At 41.0% G+C, this 24,868-nt stretch overlaps 1 long non-coding RNA gene across 1 annotated transcript in view; it reads right to left on the bottom strand.

Annotated features, from left to right (window-relative positions):
- The window catches only part of LOC132391492 (uncharacterized), a 267,485-nt gene that overhangs the window by 202,836 nt on the left and 39,781 nt on the right, over positions 1-24,868 (bottom strand). The window contains exons 2-3 of the long non-coding RNA XR_009511246.1: positions 20,915-21,134; positions 7,671-7,769 (exon numbers count right to left, since the gene is read on the bottom strand). This is a non-coding gene — a long non-coding RNA (uncharacterized LOC132391492). The remainder of the gene's footprint in view (positions 1-7,670; positions 7,770-20,914; positions 21,135-24,868) is intronic.

Genomic DNA, 24,868 nt, shown 5'->3' with positions numbered 1-24,868 from the left:
TTCCATGACCATGACTGTTCTTGGCAAATTTTTCCACAGAAATAGTTTGCCTTTGCCTTCTTCTGGGCAGTGTCTTTACAAGGCAGGTGACCGCAGCCATTATCAATACTCTTCAGAGATTGTCTGCCTGGTGTCAGTGGCTGTTTATCCAGGACGTGGTATGTTCCTACAAGCATCCCCCACCTGCTCGCATGGCTTTATGTGACCCTGATCTGGTGGAGGGGGAGGGGATGGGGGGGTTGGGCTAAGCAGGTGCTACACCTTGGCCAAGGGTGACCTGCAGGCTAGAGGAGGGATAGATGAAGCACCTAACACCTCCTTTGGTAGAGATGTGTCTCCACCGTGCCACCCAACTATATTTAGACTAATTACAGATTGCTTTCTTCTGGCTATGACTGCATAAAATATGGTGCTTTCTGATGTTATTTAAAAATCCTTAAAATAATCCAATTTAGCCAGTATGAAAGATACTGTTGAACGATTACTCCAGTAAGCCAATATGGGCTGATACAGTTTAAAAGTTGGAAAGAGACCAAAACATTCTGAACAAGAAGGTAAAATATAGTATGATTTGTATACAACCCTGCAAGTGAGAAAGTTACATTCTTTTCACTCCTTTACTTCAAAGAGCCTCTTTAAAGATGGACATCTACTGTGCTTGGCAGCAGTCTGATCTTTGATCTGGCCAATTTCAACATGCCTGACTGAAAGGCTGAACTTCGAGCACAGTGCATGGTAATTGTGTGCTGTAACAAACAACAGGTATGCAGTTTTGTGGAGATCGCATGTCAGAATGACATGCTGGGAGTTTCTTGTGGAGGGCTTTGACTGTGAAGATCAACAATTCCCTTGCCCACACAAATGCTGCGTGACCCAGTAAACTCCTCCTGCAGATTATTTGTTGCTCTCATGCCTGTGTATACACTTAGTGCCTGTCTTCCAAGCATAATTCTGGGTAACACAGTATTGCAGCAGGTCGAGCCGGTGCCTCAGAGCACCAGACTCAGCTTCAATCCCACCTTCAGATGTTGTGTGTGTGGAGTTGGCCTGTTCTTCCTGTGACCACTCAGACTTCCTCCAAACGCATCTCTCCCTCATCCCATCCACCCGCCACCCCACTCGGGATAGAGTTCCCATTGTCCTCACCTACCACCCCACCAGCCTCCAGGTTCAACGTATAATTCTCCGTAATTTCCGCCACCTCCAACGGGATCCCACTACCAAGCACATCTTTCCATCCCCCCCACCTTTCTGCTTTTCGCAGGGATCGCTCCCTAAGTGACTCCCTCGTCCACTCGTCCCTCCCATCCCTTCCCACCGATCTCCCTCCTGGCACTTATCCTTGTAAACGGAACAAGTGTTACACCTGCCCTTACACTTCCTCCCTCACCACCATTCAGGGCCCCAGACAGTCCTTCCAGGTGAGGCGACACTTCACCTGTGAATCGGCTGGTGTGGTATACTGTGTCTGGTGCTCCCGGTGTGGCCTTTTATATATTGGTGAGACCTGACGCAGATTGGGAGACCGTTTCACAGAACACCTACGCTCGGTCCGCCGGAAAAAGCAGGATCTCCCAGTGGCCACACATTTTAATTCCACGTCCCATTCCCATTCTGATATGTCTATCCATGGCCTCCTCTATTGTCAAGATGAATCCAAACTCAGGTTGGAGGAACAACATCTTATATACCAGCTGGGTAGCCTCCAACCTGATGGCATGAACATTGACTTCTCTAACTTCCGTTAATGCCCCTCCTCCCCTTTTTACCCCATCCCTGACATATTTAGTTGTTTGCCTGTTCTCCATCTCCCTCTGGTGCTTCCCCTCTCCTTTCTTTCTCCCGAGGCCTCCCGCCCCATGATCCTTTCCCTTCTCCAGCTCTGTATCACTTTCGCCAATCACCTTTCCAGCTCTTAGCTTCATCCCACCCCCTCCGGTCTTCTCCTATCATTTCGCATTTCCCCCTCCCCCCACTACTTTCAAATCTCTTACTATCTTTCCTCTTTCCTTTCGGTTAGTCCTGACAAAGGGTCTTGGCCTGAAACGTCGACAGCGCTTCTCCCTATAGATGCTGCCTGGCCTGCTGTGTTCCACCAGCATTTTGTGTGTGTTGTTGTTCCTCCAAGTGCTCCAGTTTCCTCCCACATCAAAATACATGGGGACTGGTAAATTAATGAGCCACTGTAACTTGCCCACAGTAGGCTGTGTATATGAGTGGTAGCATTTGGAGAGATATAATGTGAATGTGGGGCGAATAAATGATGGGATCAGCAGAAGACTATTGCAAATGGGAGTTTGATGGTAGCCATGGACTCAGTGGGCCATTGTGTTCTGTTTCCATGCTGTGTCTCTATGACAAAAGGAGATATCGGATTTGTTCTCCACAGGGCCGCAACCATTCACTCAGGGTGACTATACTGAATTAAAAAAGAAACAAAGCCATTGATAATGCTGGACAACAACCATTTTGCTTCCTGAATACGTTCGGATGTACCGATTTTGGGCGGCCAATTCTGAAAATTGCCATGAAATTTCTCTATCAGACACCATTCTTTGAAATCACCTATATTTGTTACTTCACTTCATAATTCGTCAGAATAACTGATACCGAGATTAAGGAATGCATTTTTATTGGTCCACAGGTCAAACACATTATCAGTGACAGACAATTTGAAGAACTTCTAGTGAGACTAGAGAAAATCGCACGGAAGGCATTCAAGAATGTTGAAAATTTTCTTGGCAACTATGAAGCACCAAACTACATGCAGCTGGTTGACAACATGCTTCAAGCCATAAAGTGCAGTATGTCACTAAAGATTCATTTTCTGCATTCCCATTTTGACATCTTCCCTGCAAATCTTGGCACTGTTAGTGATGAGCGTGGTGAAAGTTTTCACCAGGACATTGTGGTCATGGAGAAATGGTATCAGGGAAACTGGAATCCATCAATGCTGGGTGATTATTGTTGGACACTGAAGCGAGAAGCTTCAGACACTGAGTATAAATGAAAATCATCAACAGAAGAGTTTAGCTTAGTTGAACTATTGCAAAGCATCAGCACCATTGGGCAATTAAATGCATTATAGTCAATAACAGTTAATTTCTTGTTTCTCCAATTTCCTAAGTGATACAAGAAGTCTGAAATTATAGCTGTGTTCAGCTTCAAGAGGTTTATCATAAACAAAAATAATTCTGAGGAAGCAACACTTAAAAAATTTAATTGCTGTCCATTTTAATCTAGCACAATATCAAAACTGAAGCCTCACGATACAGTGCCACTACCTTCTGAAGAGCGGGGTAGGATTTAAGTTATGCACAATTCCTTTTGCTTCTAGACAGGGCCAAGGAATTAATCTCCATTAGCTTTTCTCCAATGAACCAATGTTAGTAGCATTTAAACTATTGTTTTGAAAAGCATTAAAATCTATTCACATCAATTCCAACACAATGTTTTCAGGCTCTCTCAGGTTATAGTGATCTGATTATCAAGCAGTAGGCTGGAGGGTTGAAATTTTGAAGTTATTAATACCTTGTCAATGCTATTACTTAAAAGGCCATACCACAGCATTCTTCCACCTACTGAAGGATGTTAGCAAAGAATAAGCAGAGTCAAGAAGAATCTGCTCTGTGGCAGAAGAACCTGTACAGACTTCTGCAAAATGGTGCATGCCAGAGAGATATCTGTTGGGGCACAGCTGCCCTCGCTGAAAGCTGGTCTTCAGTGAGTCCTGCAATGCAGCCAGCACCAGATGTGAAAGCAAAAAGTTTCATCTGGTAGAAATGGAGGACTCCTCACTTTGCCAGGACTGTTGATGTGGCAGCGAGCAGCAAAGAGGCGTGTCACAGCAGCAGAAATGTGTTTTCTGAGAGTAAAGGTGACATCAATTTTGACAGTAAAGGCATGGCAGATGCTTATGTCTTCTGTTAATTGAGGACTTGTCTCAGGAACATATGTAAACAGACAAACCTCAGGCAGCAAAGGGACACATGTCTACACTCTTCCCAGATTCAAACTCTGAGCTCTCCTTGTTCCTATCTGATATTCATCTCTCTTTTTTTCTGGATTTCTTCTGACAGTTTTGATAACACTAGCTTGAGAAGGAATTTGTGAAACTACCTGCAAGTTGATGACTGTGGATGAATTACCCTGAGGCTTCTCTTAACCAGGGCTTGTGCAGCGCAGTTATTGGCTCCAGTTTAGTAGGCCTGGCCCTTCAGCTGCGTTAGTGATATTGTTTCTTTCTCCCTGTGGGTAAGGTTTGCCATTGTGATTCAAACAACATGATTGAAAACCCTGCTTGAAACCAGCTAAATTGGTAAATTGATTTTTTTATTGTCGGATGTACCAGGGTTCAGTGACAAACTTTGTTTTACCTGCCATCTACGCAGACCATTTCATCAAATCATTACATTAAGGGAAAACAGATAACAGATTGCAGAATGAAGAGTTACCATCACAAAGAGCAGTGCAGGCAGATAGCAATGTGCAAGGTCCTGCAAAGTAGATTGTGAGGCCATCTTGAAGGGTTCTGTTCAATGGTCTTATAGCAGTGAGATAACATCAGTAGCTCAGTGGTGAGGATCAGTGTGTGGTAGAGCTAATGAAGACTTTTCAAGATGGGTCCATGCACGGAGCTGACCCACACACACAAGATCATTGAACTTCTTATTCCTCAGTTGCAAATCCTCAAGACTTTACTCCTAGTATTCCCTCTGATTACTATTTCATCAACAGCTGCTGAAGAGCATTCAGGTCCATTGGCAATGCAACACATTTCTAACCCTCCACTTCCTTCACCAAGGCCTATAAGCAACATAAACATTATTGAACACTAGGTTGCCCACATTGTCCCATAACTTCCACATCCAACTTCAATGCTCTCAGTAGGCACAGTGAACCTGCAGTTTAAACAGGAAAGGCAGGCCAAGACTGTGCAGGATAACTGGAAGCCACTCATGATATTGGGGCTGCTACTGGCACATAAACATACGGGTTTCACAGATGTGTGAAACCACACTAATACGTCGACCACACTTCATGGATGGCCATCTGCTTCTGTTAGATAAGAAATTAGTTTCAATATTTCTGTAGTTGATATATTTGAAAGACAAGCAAGATAATAGTTTTCAATGCCACAAGAGTCTGAATCAGAATCAGGTTTAATATCACCGGCACATGTGTGAAATTTGTTAACTTTGCAGCAGCTGTACAGTCAATCAGTCCAGCCCATCCAGTCCCACAGAGACATTTACAACTCAGTCAGTCCAGCCCATCCAGTCTCACAGAGACATTTACAACTCAGTCAGTCCAGCCCATAGGAAAATCTGAATAGAGTAAATGTATATGTATATTAAATAGTTATATTAAAATTAGTAGCACAAAAAAAGAAATAAAACAAATGTAGTGAGGTAGTGTTGGTGGTTCACTATCCATTTAAGAATTGGATGGCAGAGGGGAAGAAGCTGTTCCTGAATCACTGAGTGTGTGCCTTCAGGCTTCTGTGCCTCCTACCTGATGGTAACAGTGAGAAAAGGGCATGCTCTGGGTGCTGAGAGTCCTTGATTGCCTTTCTGCCTTTCTGAGGTGCCGCTCCTTGAAGATGTCCTGGATAATACAAGGTCTTGATCTAAGATATTGTCTAAGATCTAACACGATACCAAGGTGTCTTGAATCTGGCATTTCTGCAAGGACTCTGTTCAGAACCCAATGGTGGGCGTATACTTTGTTTATCAGGTTGCTGATCTTTCCTTTGATCATTCTTGTCATCAAGCAAAAGCTACTGTTGCTTTAGATATACTATAATGGAAGCTATTTGACCTATGGAGTCTAGAACCTCATAGCAACCTCATATAACAACCTCATATTATATATCATTATATAATTTAATGTATTATTTTTGCATTTCCTTACAATGTAGAGTTAGACAACTTCAATCTGTTGAGAGTAGTCTGGCTCACAAAGCAAAGTCACCCTATTTTCCTACTCCATGACCATTTTATAAAGTACACCTGTACACCAGCTTGTTAATGCTAATACCTTCTGAGAGCAGCTCAATGCATAAAGACACGCAGACCTGATAAAGTGGTTCAGTTGTTGTTCACACCAAGCATCAGAATGGGGAAGAAGTGTGATCTAAGTGTGACTGTGGAATGATTGCTGGTGCCAGGCATGGTGGTTTGAGTTTATCAGAAACCACTGCTCTGCTGGAATTTTCATGTAAAATCTCGAGGTTATAAAGGAGAGTGCAAAAAACAAACAGTGAGTGGCAATCTGTGAGTGAAAAGTCCTTGTTAATGAGAGAGGTCAGAGGAGAATGGCCAGACTGGGTCAAGCTGACAGTAACTCAAATAAGCGCAGATTTGAATAATAGTGTGGACAATGGCATCTCTGAACATACAACACTTCGAACCTGTAAGTGGATCGGCTACAACGGGAGAAGAGAACAAACCTACACTCACTGGCTGCTTTATTAGGTGTGGTGGGTACCACTGAGTTTATTTCCCCTTCTCTCTCATTCACTTCTCTTGGATCCTGCCACTCATTTCACACTGGAGCTAATTTTCAGTTGCCCATTGGAATGTGGGAAGAAAACAAATCTACTACGTGGTCACAAAGAGAGCATCCAAATTCACACTGACTGCACTGGGGGGTCAGGGTTGAACTCACTTCACTGGAGATGTGAGACAGCATCTCTACCAATTGCACCACTCACCTACCCCCTGAGCTACTTACCCTTTACAGGTGGGATGTGTTGTACACCACTCTGATTGTAAACAGATTTAAGAAAGATGCAGGAAGATTGAGGTGGTGGAAATAGAGCAAACTCCAAAATTTTACAGTTAAAATCATCTAATTGTCCAGTTTTTTTGCATGAAATACAAATATATTTTTAGTAGGAGTTAATTATTCTTCAGATGTAGAAGAAAAGATCAATAAAGTTTTCTTCTGTAAGCTATGAAGACGAACATTAGCTGATGAGTTATGATGAGCCTTACATCTGCTGGGAGTGCAATACTTTATTCACAGCATTAGCAGTTGAATAAAGCAGACTGAACCCTTGGGCATTTATGTCATCCTTCAAGTACAAATCATGAATGATTCATGAATTACTGTTCAGATACATTTGTTAAATAAAATAAATTTCCTGGACTGCAACCATTTTCTGTCTCTTTCAGGCACAAGTAAAGTGATGACGTCTAAAAATAAATCAGTACTCAGTAAGCCTGTAACCGAATATTTCATCTTATACACCTATTCCAACTATAGATAGAAACTTATTTTGTATGTTCAACATTTGAGCTGTAAGTGACTTGAGTTGTCCGCTGTACCAACTGTCAGCTCATAACTGTTTTGAATCTGTGATATATTATATATAGAGGCACAGTTAAAGTGCCCACAGACTACAGTAGAACAATAGAGGCTTTGACTTAGATTTGGAATCTATTAAAATTATTTTCAGGAGCTGGGCACAGTTACATTTTTTGGTCAACTCTAGTTGCTTTAAGAAGGTAATGTTTGGCTTTTTTTTTGAATCACTGTAAATTGCATTAATGATGTCCACACATTGCACAAATTGTATTTTAATCCAGGAAAAATCAAACATGATGTCGCACCCAAATCAAGAAGGGCACATTTATGGTGGACAGCTTAGGGGTTATAATACTCACAAGGCTTTCCTGCTGTTGTTGTTTTCAGAGACAACAGTGATGGGGAGGAGGTGGTATGGCTGTTATCATTGATGAGTTTCTGCAAGGCATCCTTCACCTCTATTTAAGAAAGATAGATAGATACTTTATTAATCCCAAAATAATTTACACTGTCATAGTAACATTACAAGTGCACAGATACACAAATATTAGAAGAAATGTAAGAAAAAATGAAAGATTAAGTTACCTTAAAAATAGAATGTACAAGATTTACAAGTTTACACTGAGGCTACATCCACACTACGCTGGATAAATCCGTAACTGAAGCTTTTTCTCTTCTTTTTTACCCTCTATCCACACTAAAATGGTATTTTCGTCTCCTGAAAACGGAGCTTTTCAAAAATGCTTTCCAAGGTGGATATTTTTGAAAACGCTGCTCGGGCAGATCAGTGTGGACGGGGTAACCGGAGACTTCTGAAAACACTGTCAGACGGCAGCGCGCTATTTCATTGTTTTCTTCAACACAACCTAACAATTTCAGAACAGACGGCAAAGAGACTGAAGCCAGAAGAGTTAGAAATGTACTCACCAAATACTTTGACCCATAACTTACTGAATAAATAAGTATACTGTACTCACTTTGCCCTGTTTTCTGTCCTTGCTCGTATGAAGGTGGTTTACCTATTTATGCAAGTACTTCTCTGACAACAGATGTGCAACAGCCTAATGTAACATTGTGTGGAAATACAAGATAACACTGATGCAGGCATGTTTTATACATTTAACAAGGTGCTTTATTAATGCAACAGAGTTAGTCAGTTTTTCAATGTTCGTCGTCAGCTGGGTCAATCTGTCCATGAACTCCCTGGCGGTTGCCTCCGTACACTCCAGTATTTGTTTTTTTTTAGTTTTAAGTTCTCCTGCGCGAGACCCAATAGCTGTCTGTCATTTTAAGTTTTTCTAGTCTGTAACTACATGAACGTGCACTTCAACGGCGAGATTTGACACCAAACATGTCGCTTGTTTTCGGTAGACGTGTCCTTTGCATGCGCAGGAGGAGGAGATTTGCCGAAATCTCCGTTTCAGTGTGGATAGAGATATTTTCAAAAATGCATAGTATGGACGCCTATCGTTTTTCCGCGAAACTGGCATTTTCAAAATTATCCAGTCTACTGTGGATGTAGAAGATGGTAGTGCAAGAATTACCATAATATTATACAGTAATGGGTACACATTCACACCATGCAGGTAAAGGCTGATGGCAGTATTGCAGAGAGTGTCCATCATAGCAGGGTCTAGTAAACGGAGGTAAAAAGAGCTCTGGTAAACAAAGAGCAATAACAGTCTAACAGGAGGGGGTCATCACTTCCCCGGCTATTGGTTGACTCATTATAGAGCCTAATGACCGAGGGTAAAAATGACCGCATATAACACTGTTTGGGGCAGCACAGTTGTCTTAGTCTGTTACAAGAAGTGTTCCTCTGTTTGGCATGCAGAGGGTGAGAAACATTGTCCCGAATTGCTGGGATTTTCCTTAGGGTCCTTTGTTCTACCACAGCCTCCAGTGTGTCCAGTTTGACTCTTAAAACAGAGCCAGCCTTTCTAATCAGTTTATTGAGCTTGTTGGTATCACCATGTTGATATCATTGCCCTAGCACACCAGCGCATGGAAGACTGTAGTGGTGACAACAGACTGGTAGTACATGTGAAGGAGAGGGCTGCATTCTCCAAAGGACCTCAGACTCCTCAGGAAGTTGAGGCGATTCTGGCCCTTCTTGTACACAACCAATGTTCCATGCAAATCTATCATCCAAGCGCATCCCCAGGTTGTGTTGTAGTACTGTTGTAAGTACTGTTGTAGACATAAATTCCTGATACAATTTATAAATCAGCAATAATTACTCTCTTTAAAATTCCCTGATCATCTTCAGGCATGCAGATTATGAAACTGAGTACAATACCTGCAGCAACCAAGTTGTGGATGCCTTTGTATTAAAGTTTAATTGCCTCCTTCAGTGCTTTCAAACTGACAACAATTTCATGCAATAACTCCTAAGTGAGTAGCTAATGATTTAAATTAATATTCTACATTAAAAAGAGATCCTTCCATTTAATCTTCATTCAGTGGGCATTGCCAGCAAACCCAGTATTTATTGGTAATGGTGACTGTCCTTCTTGAAATGCTGCAATCTGTGATGAAAGTATTGAAGTTTTGAGGTGGAAACTAGGTTGAGATTTCTGTCAAGATCCTCTTCCTTTCTTTATTATTGCAGATTGAGAGTCCAGGGAATGTATCCCAGGCCAGTGGTGCTCCCCTTCCATGAGGTGCTCACCCCGGGAGACCTCCCATGACCCTGATGGCTACATCTGTGAAAAGTGCAGCGAGATGTGGTTCCTTTCACACTGTATGAGGGAACTGGACCTACAGATCAATGGGGAGAATGAGGAGTTCATAAATAGGGGCTACAGGAAGACAGTTACACACAAAGTGCATGAGGCAGATATCTCGGTGGTTGCCAGGAAAAGGGAAGGGAATATGCCTTAGGCCATTCTCTTCAATAACAAGTATATCATTTTGGATACTGCTGCGGGGTTATGACCTTCCAGGGGAAATGTACAGCAACCAGGTCTCTGACACTGAGTCTGGCTCTGTGGCTTGGAATGAAGGGGGGAATAGAGAAGAGAGATGATGATGATAAGGGATATAATATTTGGGGCATAGACAGGTGATTATGTGGATGTGAAAGAGACCCCTGGATGTTATATTCTCCCAGGTGCCAGGGTCAGGGACATTTAAGATTGGGTCCAAACGATTCTAAATGGGAGGGTGAGCAGCCAGAAGTCATGATACATATTGGCACCAATGACATAGGAAGGAAAAATGTTGAAGTCTGGAAGAGCAAATATAGAGAGCCAGATAGGAAGCTGAAAAAGCAGGACTTCAAGGGTAGTAATCTTGAGATTTGCTGCCTGTACCGCTCACCACAGAGTGTAAGAATAGGACGATATGGTAGATGAATGCATGGCTGAAGAATTAGTGCAGGGAACAGGTTTTCAGATTTGTGAATCATTAGGATCTCTTCTGGGGAAGGTATGACTTGTACAAAAAGGACAGGATACACCTGAATTTATGGGGAGCAAATAGCTTTGCAGGTAGGTTTTCTAGAGTTGTTGGGAAGGATTTTGAACGAGGTTGGCAGAGAGATGAACATCCTCCTAAATGTCAGGGGATGGAGCAGTTGGTGTAAAGGAAGATACAATATGTAGAGAGATTGTAAGGAAGGATAAGCAGTGTATAGCAGCCAGGTGGATGGATTGAAATGTATCTATTTTAATACGTAGTAGCAGAAACAAGGGTAATGAACTTGGAGCATGGATCGGTATGTGGAACTATGATACTGTGGCTATTCTAGAGAAACGGCTGTCACGCAAGCAGGAATGGCTGCCAGATGTTGCAGGTTTAGAAGTTTTAAGATGGGCAGAGAGGGAGGTAAAAGAGGTGCGGAGTGGCCTTGCTAATCAGAAAAAGTATCAAAGCTGCAGAAGTGAGGATATCACATAGGTCCAACTGCTGAGCCCACAAAGCAGCATCCATCTGCCCCTCCCCACCCACCACCACCCAGGCCAGGCTCCCTTCTCACTGTTGCCATCGTGTGAAGTGCTGAACAATGTTCCCTTTAATTTGTAATTTGTAAAAATCTTGTGCTCTGCGATTTTTTTGCCCAGTGATAATAACATGTGCGCACTGAATTTTATATGTAGAGGTATTCATTTTAACAGCTAGCCAAACACTGACAATAAGAATTTTGATCTCCTCTGAGTTTGATCGTTTTCACTCTCATTCATCTGCCCTCTCACAAAACATACATATCAGTGCTGTAGCGAGTAATGAAGAACTTTCTCTCCAGAGCTTTTGCACACTCTCCATTTGTGATTTGCTTGCTTAATGATGTTTTAAAAAGTTAAGTTTCCAAAGATCACTCCATTTCTTCCCACATGCAAATTCTCTGGCAACATTTGCATTGTGACAATACACACACAATAGTTTCTGCATTGTACATAAATATTTCTTGTAACTGCACATTTCTGACCTCATGAGCTTTCGATGTAGCAGTTTCTACTGTTTCACTAAGCCATTCCGCTTTAAATGAACTAGCAGCACTTTTGCACTTCACTCTCTGCAGATGATTCATCTACAGGTTTAAGACTGTTCTAAATTCTGCAGACAAGTCATCACAAACTGTATGTATTTTTCTATCTGGACAGTTATAATGGCTTATTCTAACTGTACTAATGGATTGGTCGTATGAAATTCTGACTCTAAAACTGGATGGGTTATATTTATAGTAACTTGTGTTTTCTTTTAGTGTTTGTATTTTAAAGCAAGATTTTAGTGAATGATGTTTACCACTTGATTGTGCCTGTGTAAGTAATCAGATTGAGTTAAACTGCTGCAGGATCCTGTAATGTGTTGGATTGTTTCTGGTTTTTCATGGTATTTTCTACATTTATTGCCTGGAATTATCTGGTTTATTATGTATTTGTGATAATTTTTTGTGGTACCCACCTGGTCCTGCATTGCCACTTCTTTCTGCGAAGAAGTCTCCAACTCTGAGCCAGGCATTCAATGCTTTGTTGTTGACATCTAGTCTACTAATCATGGGGATGTCTTCCATGGAGGGTCATGATCTTCCATTGGTTAACTTTTTCTTCAATAGTGATAATGTCTTCATTTTTCTGGGTTGTGCATAGTGGTATGTACTTCTTATCAGAACTGCATACGCTTACGTAAAGTGCAGAAACTTGTTTTCATTGACAAAAGCATAGCCTTAAAAGTTTATCTGAGCAGTATGTTAATTTTTAATGTCTTTTATTCCTTTTCTCACTCCTGTCCTAGGTAGTGTTAATCTAACTGCATTTGAGAGTACATATTGTTTTCTAAAATTTGACATTTTGGTTCTTATTTTTCTTGGTAAATTTTCTAGATCAGTTTTGGACCAAGGTATTATGACAAAAGAATACATTAGTATGGGTACAAACTAAGTACTTACAGCTTTTGTTATATTTTTACTGTTGAGCATAGTTTGGCAGATTTTTTTAAGCCCTGAAGTAAATTCTGTCAAAAGACTTTTCCTTTTTCACACTATGATATCCCAAATACCTACATGTTTCATCTTCGCCCATTGGTTGTATTATAGCCAGCTGCTCAGTTTTGTATTCTTTTTGCTTTTTTGTACCTTTATGTTTTATGTTCTGCATTTATCCATAAGTATTATTGTTATTTTCTTTTGTATTTGCAGTTGGTCCGTCTCTGCCGTGTGTGGTTTTTCATTGATTCTATTGTGTTCCTTGCTACTTACTGTGAATGCCTGAAAGAAAATGAATTTCAGGGTAATATATGGTGACATAGTACCCCCTAACAGGGAGCAGAGCTTGAGGTTCTTGGATCATTGAGATCTCTTCTGGGGGAGGTATGACCTGTTCAAAAGTGACGGTTCGCACCTGAACTTGAGGGGGACCAATATTCTAGTGGGCAAGTTTGTTAGAGGAGGGCTTAAACTAATTTGGCAAGTGGGTGGGAACCAGAGTGAAAGGACCTAGGATAGGACAGAAGGTAAAAAAGTGAAGATAGTGTGCAGTCAGATTGTCAGGAAGGGCAGGCAGGTGATGGGACTTAGTTGTAGCCAACAGGCTGACTATTAAATCATTAGGGATGCAGAGTCAGAAAGGATAGCAAATACGGTACTCAAGGTGTTGTATCTCAATGTGCAAATAAGGTGGATGATCTTCTTGTAATATTACAGATTGCCAGGTATGATGTTGTGGCCATCACTGAATCATGGCTGAAGGATGGTTGTAGTTGGAAGCTGAACTCCAAGGTTACATGTTTTATCAGAGGGATAGGAATGTAGGCAGAGGGGATGGCATGTCTTTACTGGTAAAGAATGGCATCAAATCAGTAGAAAGATTTTGAATCCTTGTGGGTTGAGCTAAGATACTGTAAAGGTAAAAGGACGTTGATGGCAGTTATATACAGGCTTCCCAACAGTGGCTGGGAGGTGGACCACAGGTTACAACAGGAAATAGAAAATGTGAGTCAAAAGGGCAATGTTATTGATGTCTTAGGAGATTTCAACATGCAAGTCGAATGGGAAAATTAGGTTGGTAATGGTTCTCAAGAGAGTGAGCTTGTTGAAATCCTAAGAGATGGAATTTTAGAGCAGATTGTTATTGAGCCTATTAGGGGATCAGCTGTACTGGATTGGGTGTTATGAAATGAACTAGAGGTGATAAAGAAGCTTAAAGTAAAAGAACCCTTCAGAACAAGTGATCACAATATGATTGTGTTCAACTTGAAACTTGATAGGGTGAAAGTAAAGTCTGATGTAGCAGTATTTCAGTGGAGTAAAGGAAATTATGAGAGAGGAGTTGGCCAAAGTAAATTGGAAGGAGCTGCTGGCAGGGATGTCAGCAGAGCAGCAATGGCATGTGTTTCTGGGAAAAATGGGGATGGTGCAGGAGATATGCATTCCAAAACTGAAGAAATATTCAAATGATGAAATAGTACAACCATGGCTGACAAGGGAAGTCAAAGCTATTGTAAAAGCAAAAGAAAGGGCATATAACAAAGCAAAAATTAGTGGGAAGTTTTTAAAACTAAAAACTAAAGTTTTTAGCAACTAAAAAAATTATTAGAAGGGAAAAGATGAAATATGAAAGCAAGTTTGCAAATAATACAAAGTGAAGAGTAAAATTTTTTTCAAGTATGTTAAAAATAAAAGAGAAATGAGAGTGAATATAGGACCACTAGAAAATGAGGCAGGAGAAATAGTAACAGGGGACAAGGAAATGGTTGATGAAATGGTTGATGCATCAGTCTTCACTGTGGAAGACACTAGCAGTATGCCTGGTGTTGTAATGTGTGAAGGAAAATAAGTGGGTGCAGTTACTGTTATAAGAGAGAAAGTGCTCAAAAAGTTGAAAGACCTAAAGGTAGAAAAGTCTCCCAGACCTGATGAACTGCACCTAGAGTTTTTAAAAAGGTAGCGTTAGAGATTGACGTGGCTTTAGAAATGATCTTTCAGAAATCTTTGGACTCTGGCGTGGTGCCAGAGGACTGAAAAATTGCAAGTGTCACTTCACTCTTTAAGAAAGGAGGAAGGCATCAGAAAGGAAATTATGGACTAGTTAGCCTGACCGTCAGTGGTTGGGAAGATGTTGGAGTGAATTGTTAAGGATGAGGTGATGGTGTACTTGGTGACACAGGACAAGATCGTACAAAGTCAGCATGGTTTCCTTCAGGGAAAATCTTGCCAGACGAACCTATTGGAATTCTCTGAGGAGATTACAAGTAATATATATAAAGGGAATGCAGTGGATGTTGTATATTTGGACTTTCAGAAAGCCTTTCACAAGGTGCCAACATGAGGCTGCTTACCAAGTTAAGAGTCCGTGGTATTACATGGAAGTTACTAACATGGTTAGAGCATTGGCTGATTGGTAGGAGGCAGTGAGCAGGAATAAAACAATCCTTTTCTAGTTGGCTGCCAATGACCAGTGATGTTCCACAGGGTCAGTGTTGGGAACACTTCTTTTTATGCTGTATACCAATTATTTAGATGATGGAATAGATGGCTTTGTTGCCAAGTTTGCAGATGATACAAAGATTGGTGGAGGAGCAGGTAGCGTTGATGGAACAGGTAGAATGCAGAAGAAAGTGGCAAATACAATCTTGGAAAATGCATGGTCATGCACTTTCGTAGTAGAAATAAATGAGTGGACTATTTTCTAAACAGGGAGAAAATCCAGGAATCTGAGATGCAGAGGAACTTGGGAGTCCTTGTGCAGAACACCCTGAAGGATACCTTGCAGGTTGAGTTGGTGATGGGGAAAGCAAATGTTAGCATTCATTTCAAGGAGATCTAGAATACAAAAGCAAGTATGAGGCTTTATAAGGCACTGGTGAGGCCCCACTTTGACAATTGTGAACAGTTTTGGGCCACTCATCTTAGAAAAGATGAGCTGGCATTGGAGAAGGTGCAGGGGAGGTTCATAAGGATGATTCCAGGAAAGAAAGGGTTATCATATGAGGAACATTTTATGATTCTGGGCCTGTACTCATTGGAATTCAGAAGGATGAGGGGATTTCATTGAAACCTTTTGAATGTTGAAAGGCCTAGACAGAGTAGATGTGGAAAGGATGTTTCCCATGGTGGGAGGGTTTAGGACAAGAGGGCACGGCCTCCAGATAGAGGGGTGCCCTTTCAAAACAGTGATGAGGAGAAAGTTCTTTAGCCAAAGGGTGATGAATTTGTTGCCACACGCAGCTGCGGAGGCCAGATCGTTGGGTGTATCAAAGGCAGAGATTGATAGGTTCTTGATTGGACATGGCATCAAAGGTTACAGGGCGAAGGCCGGGAACAGGGGTTGAGGAGGAGAAAAAAAAAGGATCTGCAATGATTGAATGGTGGAGCAGACTCAATGGGCCAGATGGCCTAATTCTGCTCCTATGTCATATGGTCTTATGGTCTTATGATGTATATGTAGCTTGATAATAAATTTACATTGAACTTTTCACTCACAAAATTCTCCTCATGTGCCACGCTAATGATTCGAACATGAGCTCTGCAAGAGAATCTAACAGTCAGAGTACATTGATTTCTGCCCTTGTGCACTTCTGTGCAGTTCAATTATAAAGAATTTTGTCTTGTAAGCAAAATCTCCATGTGAAGCTGTTGAAAAGTGTAAGGTCAAGTTAATAGGATGGGACGGAGATGTCAGTTGCTCTTCAGTGACACCATTCCTATTTGTCAATCAGCAGGCTTGACAAAACAAGCTGTAAGGCCAATTGGCCTTGTCCTTCCCTGACAAAGCATTAGTGAACCAATTGTGGGCTTACAAAAAATATAAAAAATATAAACTTCTTGGGAACATTTTCAGATACTTTTTAAAAATAAAATTTCAGCATTTTAAATGCAAATCTCAAATTGCTACAGTGGGATTTATCTGACATCTTCAGGACTACTTGTAAGCAGTAAGTTTTTTATCATCCTGAATGACACACTCTAATTAATTCTTGTCTCAATGATTAAAGCTACTGATGCAACCACATCGATTATTTTGCCCAAAATTTCCTGCCAGCAGCGGGCTGCCCATGTCCACCACTGTCAATGTGGAAAGTATCAACTGACGTAAATTTTCACTCGTCATTTACCAAGACAGTTAGATCCTCAGTGGCAGGGCCTCACATGCAAAAGTGTTTTACTTGGAAACATGAAGCTAGAAAACACCCCACTTACAAAATAAATGACACCAGGCAACTAATGTACTGCCCTCCTCCCCATTTACCTGACTAAAAATGCATATATTAGATTTTTAACAAATATCAGTATTTAAATGTGATAAACTTAAGAACACAATTGAACAATTAACATAATTTAGCTCACTTCAATTAATATAAACAACATTTTAACCTTGCCTAGGAATTATAGTGTGCCCTAAAGCGCAACCATTTTGTTCACCATCCTACTCCATCAAAGTTTACCCACGGCCAAAGCACAAAGCTTTAGCTGCACCAACTAGCCACTGCACAACTTCGTGCTCCAAGGTGATTCAGCCAATACTCTTCATCCAGTTTAGACTAAAGGTATAATCTACAAATCCTACTGAGTATGTGCCAAAGTGGATGAGGGAGGATATGAGCTTGGACATTTATCAGCAGGATACAGGTCCAGTACCTGTTGTCAGTGGAGATCTACTGAGGTGCATGCAATTGGGAGAAGAGAAGATCAAGAAGAGAGCAGCAGTAATCACGTGTCATAGGTGGAAATGGCATTTGATATGCTCAGGGAAAAGAGGAGTGGATTTCTAAACATCATTTTGTTTTTCTGCCTCCTCTTACTATTCAGATGTCATTCCTGCACCAGGTCTAAGCTAGCACAGTCTCTGCGAAAAGCTAAACCTAATGCTGTAGAATTAGTGCAACTTCTCTTCTACTAATCAGTCAGAACACAATCCAGAAAAATATATTTGTGAAGAGTAGTCGGAAAGTCTTGGAATCCACAATGTGGTGGCAATTACAGTAGCTAAGCAAATGCCCACATTTCTGTAAGCTCCTTCCAGTGATCTCCCACAAATCTGCATTGTGCTTCTTTTCCAAACAGAATTACAGTTGTTAATAACATTTAATACATAATGGAACATTAATGTAAAACCAACAATTAAATGTACTCTTCCTTGCATCGTTGGACTTTAAGAAAACCTTGAAACTATGGCAACCACAAAGTAAATGTGAGTTTGTTTATGCTTTTGTTTCTGCTGTGAATGTGTAAGAAAAGTTAGGTTTCTGAGGCCTGTATTCATGGCCTTACTCCAGTTCAGATTAAACTAATTTTTAGAGTTTATTTTTATAAGGATGATGTGGGTTGGGTTAGAGGAAGAGATGACGTGTGTTTCCAAAATAGAATTTGAAGTGGATAAAAATAAGGCTTCTCCTAATCCTGTTCTATATTACTTCATTGTTCTTCTGCAGTTGATACCATTTATATCCTTCTCTCCTGGTAGCTGAATCCAATAGACCAGATTGCATTTTTTCACATTCACCTTTCACACGCCCATTCCCAAGCGCTCCTGTATTTGTTGCTGCTGCTGTGCCCTTGCTTTGTATCCAAACAGACTTCAATTCATCATCTCGATGAACTGCGAGATGTTGCTAGACAACTAATGATTTATTGTCTTGTGTATTTTTTTCCTTGCCATTGCTATTGTGTTTGTTGAGAGGAAGGATGTGATAGCTTGTAACAAGCTCAGGCTAACATCAGCTTATAGAGGATCAATAGTCGTTACAAAAGAGGAAGTGGAGAACAAACGTGTGAAAGAAGCTTCTTTCTCAGCTTTACATTTTTGAGATTAAATAGTGACATTAACAAACCTGTATCAGACATATAGTCATTGTATTTGGGGACAAAAGACAAATGGGATTCCCCCGTGTAGTGACCCGGTGAGTGGGTTGAGGACGACTTAAAGTCAGACACAATAATAAACACGTCAGAGACAGGAGAATGATGCGAAGAAGATATTGTGGTTAGCAGTCTTTAGTGAGAGCAGGGAGCAGCAAAAACAGCAGAATTTTAAAGCATATCCACTCCCATGAAAGCAAAATTGTTTAGAGAATAATCATCCTCTTTCCCTCACCCGTGGGGAAAAGTGAATCAGCCGCTGCTCCTGATTTGCATTTTTATATAACAAGTGAAGAGCTGACTGTGAAAAGAACTTTGAGTCCTATTTTACATTGAGGGCTTTGACCTTATCAAGCTCTCGGCAAAGAAGAAAGTGCACTACGTGCAGCCTACTGGCACATTCACTCTGCGACATGGGCACTACATAACACGGAATATCAGAAGCTGTCACACCGTCAACCTGTAGTTTCTCCAATGTAGAGCAGGCACATTGTAGTACACTAGGTGAGAAATGAATGTAAGTCAATCACTGAATAGAAGACTGTTCAAGTCCCTAAACAGTGGGAAGGGTACAGGAGAAATGACAAGTCTTTCATCACTTGTGCTTACATGGAAAGGTGCCATAATCTGGGGAGTAGTTGTTGGGAAGGAAGAATGAACAATAGTGAACAAATGGAATGGCCTGATGGTTTGTCATCATCAGAGTTCCGTCTGCAGGAACGACATTTAGCTTTCTGTTGCCTGCCACTTTAACTCTGCATCCTCTCCCACTCTTATCTGTCTGAAGCCTCTTCCACTGCTCTGGGCCATTAACACACAGTTGTGAATTTTCCTACTTCAGATAACTTGATTTTTTTTCTCTCTGCTTCAGAACTGGCTATTTGAGCTGTAAGGCAGTCATTTCTGATATTCGCTCAGCTCTTTGTTAGGGTGGCCCAATCTCCTGGGCATGTGCCACAGCACATTGTGCAGCTTCCTCTGGATTATCTGCCCCTGTAACATATTTGGCTGGACAACCTTTGTAAATTACCCTCATGGCAATCCTGGCCTTACCTAAACAGACAAATTTGCCTGCCCTATCCATTTTTGCAACTTAAAGCTCCCCTTTTTATCCCTATTTTCCAATTTTTATAAACAATCTTTGATCTGCAATGCTAACTCTGTTTCTGTTATTATTGGGGCTGATGCCTATTTCCCATTTTCTGTTTTTACTTTTAACTTCCTGTATCTTTGATTTTGGAATCACACCTTGTTGTACATCCACATCAGCCTTTTCAACATGACATCCGTGTTCTGGTCCACACCTGAGTCCCATGTACGCATGAACTCTCCTCCTCCAGTCAAATTTCACACCCGATTCCCTTCAACCACCACCAGATTACAGCATGTTGGCAGTCAGGCTCTTCCCTGACATACATCCCTCCAAGCACTGTCTCCGCTGAGCTGAGCAGGTACGTGGCTGCACAGTAACCAAAGTGCTCCCACGCACATAGCCTTTGTTGCTAAGCAGCTGGAATTCCTTTTATATAATGTTAATATAATTTTGAAATACCCAGGAATTAATTACTTTAATTAATATAATCCATACACTTTCTAAATAATGAATGTATCACAACCTTTGAAACATTTTAGAGTTTCAACATATTTACATTGTCAGTGTTTCTAGCTACAACATTGTTACAAGTTGTAACAATAAACACAAAATGGAAGTCAGTAACACATTGTTATTAAACTACCGGCCCGTTGAATGCCAATGTCGTTTAGTCAAAACATTTTACTTTTGTCATTGTGCCTGTCAGCTGTTTTGACTGCCTGACATCGTTTACTTGTGTTGTGAATTGTGGTTTGTGCCTGTTTGATGTGCATCTTACGAAAACAACATTTAAAGTTCCACACGATTTTCAGGCTGTATATAAATTCCTGCTCAGAGCAGTACATGCAGCTATAAAGAAAATTATCAGGAATATTGCCTCCAGACATAAACGAGATCGCCCCAATGATGCCAGCGTTTGAAATTATGTTATGGGATGTTAGGCACAAGAAACCACTGTAATCATTCTTATCAACATCCCCTCTGCAATCAGTCAGTGTCTCCTCCCTCCTCATTCCCCCCCCCACTCGAGAAAGGGTAACAGGTGGCCTACCCTGGTATTTTGAAAAGACAAAGCAGAAGATAGCCACACTTACAAGATGTGGCATAAACACCTTTTCAGTGAAGCAGCAGCACAGATGGTAAAAAAAATGTTTACTGTTGATCAAATCAAAAGGGATATAGTTAACACCATGGAACACTGTCAGTGAGATTACCTGGAAGATTGCAGAAAGCAATTATTCTTGAGGAGGTTTGGTTTCAGTGGCCCTTCTGCCCATCAGTTGATTGTGATTGCCTTCACTAGAAATAATTTGTTACTTGTAAGCATTTACTTGAGAAAGTGGCTTCCCTTCTCCACCTTACAGTTTTTGCCTAAATGGAGGCGATAGAGAATGCATTCAATCTCTTCATTATTGTCTTCAGGAGCTTTCATTTCTGTGTTGAAATGAGAGAAGTAGATTAGCAATCTGAGTGTGGAAGGCACTGTGGGAGGAAGTATATTCAATGGATGATGTGGCTGGAATTAAAATGTGTGTGGGTGTATTAATCTAAATGATAAACGACTTGGTGAGGTTAGGTCGTGAAATTTCTTCTGATACGACTTCATACTCTAGAGAAGGGTTCCCAGCCTAGGGTTCACAGCTCCCTTGCCTAATGATGTAGGAAAGGTTGGGACCCTCTGACCTGGAGGCTCTCATTCCTGGAGCAAACTAGCAAGCTCTTTGATCTACGGTTCTGCTGGGATTCCAGGATCAGGGTTACATCAGTTGGTTCAAAAAATGAATAATTAAAAAGACATAGCTGTTTTTGAACTTTGTGGTGTGGGACTTCAGGCTTCTGTACCCGGTGTCTGTGAGAAGGTGGCATGATCCAGTTAGTGGGGATCTTTGATGATGGATAGTGCACTATTGAGGCGGTGCCTCCTGTAGAGTAAAATAGCCAGGTAGTATTCATGGGTTCATGGACCATTCAGAAGTCTGATGTGTATTTGACTTGCATGCCAGACCATGATGAAACCCCTTAGAATGCTGCATAGAATATAATCATTGTGATCACAAGGAAGGAATACTCTCGTGAGAATCAGCTTTATTATAAAATTGACTAGGCCATAATATTAAAATTTACTTCTCACCTGAGACAGTGGATATCTGCTCAATGTCAGAAATGATCCAAATATCAATGGCTGGAAAACAAGACCCAATAAGGAAAGAGTCTTGTGGAATAATGGGTTTCTCTTCCAATGGGAATCAAATTTCCCCTTTCTTAAACAACTGGCATATAAAGGCAACACAAAAAGCTAGCAATTTGGTAGAACAGGTTTACAAAATAACTCAGGAAAGGCTGTAAAACAGATTTCCATTTCTACAGTGCCATTCACCATATCAGGATACATTACAATCAATGAAGCACTGGTGTAATATAATTGCACTGTAATAAGGGATACTATCTGTAAACGTTTGTTACAGTGTTCAGTGATAAGTCAACCTCTTTAAGTAAGTAAAGATGCTGGTGTACTTCTTTATAATCACAACTATGTGTGGGATCCAGGACAGGTCATCCTCTTTGTTAATACCCAGGTATCTAAATCTGCTGAATCTCTCCGCTGGCAATCCCCTAAATGTAATCTGGCACACGTTCACCCTCCTTCTTCTTCCTGATGCCAACAATCAGCTCTTCAGTTTGCTAACAGTTGTTGTTCTGGAACCACTCATACAAGTGTCCAATCTTGCTGATCACCATGAAATGAAGCTTAAAATTACACTAGAATATTCTGATAATTTAAAGATGTTTCACAGCAGCAAGAAGTAAATATTTTAAGGAATATATAAGGATTATTTCTTGTATGGAGTACTATCACAACAGGCATGTCCGGAGCTCAGTTTAACCTTTAAAGATCAGGAAGTGAAATCTGCTGGTGTCCAGTTAATATTTATACTAAGATACATGCATACAAATATGTGAATCTAACAGAGAGTATAAGACGTCTTGGTTCATCAGACCTCCTCCACTCTTAATGGACTATTGGGGTGTCTTGGCCCTTACTGTAGTCCCACAGCCATGTATTTTATTAACAGGTGCAAAATGTCAAATTATATCCAGGAATAATTCCTGTGATTCACATAACCTCTAAGTGATTGAAATCAGCCCAGGAAATTGCACGTGTTTTGTATAAAGGTAATTAACTTCAGCATGATGCAGTTTCTGGCCTTATGGAGAACTGGTACAGTTCCTGTACTATCTGCCTCAACAGCTGCCTATTCATTTCCCATGCTCTCTGGGGACAAAGAAATCATCTAGAATCCAGCAAGTCACACAATTTAAATTTGCAACCTTACATCCTTTTGTAGTATTTCAAACCGGTGGAATATTTCAATTGAAGGATCTGCCAGGTGCTCTTGAAAGTAAAGCTGCCTCTTCACAAACATACCGAGGTCATGCAGCTCAGAAACAGGCTATTCAGCCCAGCTAGTCCATTCTGACCACTGCATCCTCCCTGCAAATCCCAGTTGCCCACATCTTGAGCTGATTGTGGACTGCAGAAAGTGGAGAACGAAGGACCACAAACCAATCCTCGTAGATGAATCAGAAGTGGACAGAGTGAGCATTCCAGTGCTCCCAGCATGGCCTCCTGTATATCGGTGAGTCTTGACACAGATTGGGAGACTGCTTCACTGAGCACCTACTAGAGCAAGAGGGGTCTCCCGGTGGTCACCCATTTTAATTCCACTTCCCATTCCCATTCTGATAAATCAGCCCATAGCATCTTCTACTGTCAAGATGAGGCCACATTCAGGTTGGAGGAACAACACCTTATATTGCATCTGGGTAGCCTGCAACCTGATGATATGAACATTGATTTCAGGAACTTCTAGTCTTCCCCTCCCCCTTCACCATTCCCCATCCCCTTTTCCCTCTCTCACCCTTGTCTCCTTGCCTGTTCATCACCTCCCTCTATTGCTCCTTCCTCTTTTCTTTCTTCCATGGCCTTCTATCTTCTCCTATTAGATTCCCCCTTTTCTAGCCCTGTATCTCCTTCACCAATCAACTTCCCAGCTCTTTACTTCATTCCTCCCCCTCCCAATTTCACCTATGACCTTGTGTTTCTCTCTACCCTGAATCTACTCTTCATCCTTCGTTCTCCATTCCTGCCACAGTCTCATCCCAAAATGTCAACTGTACTTTTTTCCATAGATGCTGCCTGGACTGCTGAGTTCCTCCAGCATTTTGTGTGTGTTGCTCAGATTTCCAGCATCTGCAGATTTTCTCTTGTTTGAGAGTGAGCAATTTCAAGTTCCTGGGTGTCAACATCTCTGAGGATCTAACTTGGTTGCAATATATTGATGCAGCTGTAAAGAAAGCAAGGCAGCGGCTACATTTCATTAGAAGTTTGAGAAGATTTGGATGTACTGTGGAGAGTATTATGACTGACTGAATCACTGTTTGGCAATGGAATGGGGTAACTGATCAGGATTGAAGTATGTTACAATAAGTTGTAAAACTAGTCAGCTCAATCATGCATACTAGCCTCCATAGTATCCAAGTCATTTTCAAGGGGCACTGCCTCAGGAAGGCAGTGCCATCTTAAGGACCACATCACCCAAGACATGCCCTCTTCTCATTGTTACCATCAGGGAGGAGGTACAGAAGCCTGAAGACACACACTCAGCGATTAAGGAACAGCATTTTCTCCTCTGCCATCCGATTCCTAAATGGACCTTGAACCCATGAACAAATCCTCACTAATTATTTATATTTATTTTCTGATTTTGCACTACTTACTTTAACTTAATTATTTAATATACACCTATATATATATATATATTCTGTATTTTTCCTGTATTTGTAGCGTATTGCATTGTGCTGGTGCCGCAAAGTTAACAAATTTCACAAAATTTGCCGGTGATATTAAACCTGATTCTGATTCTGAACTTTTACAATTGCTCGAGATCCTTTACATTTTAGTAGCTGAAGTTATGATTCAAAAGAAATCATTAGTGTTGATGATCTTGAAATTATTACATCACTACCATTGGAAGAGATTAAAATGGATACTGTACTCTACAATGAGTAGGAACGCTTATTGCTCACCCACAAAATTCACAGAAATTACCATTAAGTTGTTTGCATTTGCATTGTTAACTGTGTTAGGCACGCACCATTGGATTGAA

This window comes from Hypanus sabinus, chromosome 3 (assembly GCF_030144855.1).
Source record: "Hypanus sabinus isolate sHypSab1 chromosome 3, sHypSab1.hap1, whole genome shotgun sequence".
NCBI lineage: Eukaryota > Metazoa > Chordata > Chondrichthyes > Myliobatiformes > Dasyatidae > Hypanus > Hypanus sabinus.
This window is presented reverse-complemented; position numbering and strand designations above follow the sequence as displayed.